Source organism: Mus caroli, chromosome 16, assembly GCF_900094665.2.
Source record: "Mus caroli chromosome 16, CAROLI_EIJ_v1.1, whole genome shotgun sequence".
NCBI lineage: Eukaryota > Metazoa > Chordata > Mammalia > Rodentia > Muridae > Mus > Mus caroli.
In genome coordinates, this window is record NC_034585.1 from 89,664,968 (window position 1) to 89,668,679 (window position 3,712).

The window sequence follows — 3,712 nt, forward strand, 5'->3', positions numbered from 1 at the left end:
AAGGGAAGGGAAGGGAAGGGAAGGGAGGAAGGAAGGAAGGAAGGAAGGAAGGAAATTTACTTAACTCACAGCACAGGGAGGACTAGGTAAACCTATGAAGCACATGGGTAGAACATGGACCCCATCAGATAAGAGTGCTGAGTTGTGACACTGCCATCTTTAATATGGTGGTTGGAGACCTCCCTAGAAAGGGTAGGTGTTAAATGAGGGATGATAGGAAGAAGAGATGGGAGATGGCCACTACCTTGGAGAATTGTCTAGGCAGAAGGCCATCAAGTGCAACAGTCTTGAGATAATATGTGTCCAGTCCAGGATTCACAAAACAAAGGGTCAAGATGCTCATTCATTTAGTCTGAATGAACTGGAGGCTGTAGACATGGCCTGCCACGGAAGGACTTGCCTTTAAAGGAATCCCCTAACAGCTTAGAAGAGAACAGAGATAGTTTCTTTTTTACTTAAAATGACAGGGGTGGTCAGGAGACACTACAACAACCAGGCCAGGAGGTAGAGCATCTTGATGTCTTGGATGGTAGCTGTGGAGCTGACTCAGATGATGTCTCTGGAGGAAGAGAGGGGTGGGTGGAGGGAAGGGGTGCTGAGTTGTGGAGAAGAGAACAAGAATGAGTCTGAGAAAATAAATTCATGATGATCAAAGGAAGCTGAGAGGAGAGATGGTGCACAGAAAACAAAAGAAAGTGCAGGTGCCTTAGTCAAAGGACTCTAGCTGTCAATCAACCTGTCATCCCATAGCGGAAGAGACTCAGCCTCTGGGTTTATTGAGAGTAATGGCAGCGAGGATTGTAAGTAATTCGAGAGGATTAAATTACCTTATCGGTTTGGTTCCCAAATAATGGAAGGGAAAATCCCACATGCCTCCAAACCCAAGCCGAAAGCCACTTACATTTGCTTTAATAACGGAATCAGGATTGGGCAAGTATATGATGCTGTCTTTCCCTTCTGTAGCATGAGTGGAACTTAAAATCGCCTTTTCTATTTCATATTCTCATTTCCTTGTCCCTCCACTATTTAGGGGGGTGGGGTGTCAAAAGTTCATTCTGTTGAAAATAAAGTAAAAAAAACAAAACAAAATGAATAGACTTAGAATCATGCTTCTCAGATATGTAATGGAACATACATACTTGGTGTGTAAAGGAGCATAATACTTGCTTTAGGGAATGTGTGTCTTCCCTGAGCGTAGCCTGCTGTGTGGGCTGGTTTTCAGGAGAGTGGTTAGTTCCGAACACCATGAGCTCACTGTGTCATGATGAGGACATGGTGGATGTTATGTAGTCATCTCCTGGGTGGGCTGGAGAGGCAGGAAAGGAAGAGGCGTGAGTGAGATTTCAGACTCAAAGTGTGTCGTCAGGAGGGACCATGTCAGGGACAACACAAAGCAGGCTGAGGAGCTCCCTGGTGAGGGGGCTTCAGCTACCTGGGCTGCGCGGGGACGTGTCCTCAGAGAAACTTTCATCTGCAAAGAAATGTTGAAGTGTGGGGGCTGTGCAGACTCTGAGGGAAGAGGCCGCGGCAGACACCAACAACAGGATGTTCAGACCTTGTTGCTGGGCAGAGTCAGTAACTCAGAGTGCTTAGAGATGAAGCGAAGGCCCTTTCTGGTAGTGCAGGACTTTAATCCCAGTGCTCAGGAGGCAGAGGTGGTGAGTTGAGGCTAGCCCGCTGAGTTCCAGGTCAGAGAGCACCACATAGTGAGACCCTATCTTTTTTTTAAATTGGGTATTTATTTCATTTACATTTCCAATGCTATCCAAAATGTCCCCCACACAGTCCCCCACCCACTCCCCCACCCACCCACACCCACGTCTTGGCCCTGGCATTCCCCTGTACTGAGGCATATAAAGTTTGTACGACCAATGGGCCTCTCTTTCCACTGATGGCTGAATAGGTTATCTTCTGATACATATGCAGCTAGAGATATGAGCTTGGGGTGGGGGGTGGGTGGGATACTGGTTAGTTCATAATGTTGTTCCACCTATAGGGTTGCAGATCCCTTTAGCTCCTTGGGTGCTTTCTCTAGCTCCTCCATTGGGGGTCCTGTGATCCATCCAATAGCTGACTGTGAGCATCCACTTNTGTGTTTGCNAGGCCCNNNCATAGTNTCANAAGAGANAGCNNTATCNGGGTCCTTTCAGCAAANTCTTGCTAGTGTANGCAATGGTGTCAGCGTTTGGAAGCTGATTATGGGATGGATCCCTGGATATGGCAGTCTCTAGATGGTCCATCCTTTCGTCTCAGCTCCAAACTTTGGTGAGACCCTATCTTACAACAAACCCAGACACACCCAGAATCAACGACAAAGATCAGATTGGGCTACTCTGGCTAATGCTTATTGTCATCTTGACTAGATTTAGAACGACCTACAAGTTGGGTAAGGTACCCACCACTGGGCGTGTCTGTGAGATTGTTTCCACACAGGATTGACTCTGGAGGGAAGGCCTGCTTTGAAGGTGGGTAGAACCTTCTCAACAGAACAGAAAGTGGGAAAAAGAAAACTAACACTATATTGGTATTTCCTTCTGGCTACCCTGATGAACTGAACCCTCTGAAATCATGAACTCTTTAAGTTGTTTCCACGAAGCATCTGGTTATTGGGTTACAGAGGTAACTAACACAGGGATGGGCATTTGCGGGGCCAGAAATGTTCTAAAAACTACTATGATGGCTATTGAACAGCTCTGTGGATGTCCCATGCCCCTGAATTGTAGACTTAATTAATCACTTCATGTATTTTCAGTGTTTAATGTGTTTGGGGATTTGGGGCCAGAGCTTGATGTCAGGTGACTCCTTCAACTGCTTCTCCACCTTAGTTTTTGGGACAGGGTTTCTCAGTGAATCTGGAACTCAACAGTTGGGTAGAGTAGCTGATGGAGGAGTCCCGGGGTGCTCAGTCCTGGGGCAACAGAAGCACCACCATGCTTGGCTTTTTTGTTTGGGCTTTGGCAGTCCAAACTCAGGTCCTCATGATTTTACTGTAAGTACTGGACTGGACTGAGCCATCTCTTCAGCTCTGAGTGCACACTTTCAATGAATGACTTATAAAGTATGTGAATTAGGTTTCCATGCTATTGTTAAAACATAACAATCCATCCAAGGGCCAGGATGTCTGCTCTAGGAGACTCCTGATCAGGGCTGTCAGGAAGAGAGCAGGATGTTGGCAAGGGGCATTGCAGGTGGAGGAAGAGAGTTCTCTGGGCATCATGATGGGAAAGCTAGGAGCAGCTTCTGAGTCAGAACTGGGGTGCCGTAGTGGCTATTCCTGTTGCCAACTTGACTACATCTGGAATTAACTAAAACCCAAGCTGCTGGGTACTTCTATGAGACATTTCTTTCTTAATTAAATCATTTGAAGAGGAAAGACCCATTTTTAATCTGGATCTTCTGAGGTGGGAAGATCTAACTTTAATCTGGGCCACACCTTCTGCTTCAGCAGCCTAAATAAGGACGTGGAAGAAAGCAGCTTGCTCTTTGCCTGCTTGTCCTTGCTGGCAAGTCCATTCCTTCACAGGCATTGAAGCCCACTTTTTCACAATTCTGGCATATACTGAAGACCAGCTGAGACATTCAGCCTCATGGACTGAAGAACTTCTGGTTTCTTGGACCTTCTGTGGCTGGACAGTCATTGTTGAAGTAGCTAGACCACAGCCTGTAAAACACTCTAATAAACCTCCTTTACATACATACATACCATATACAT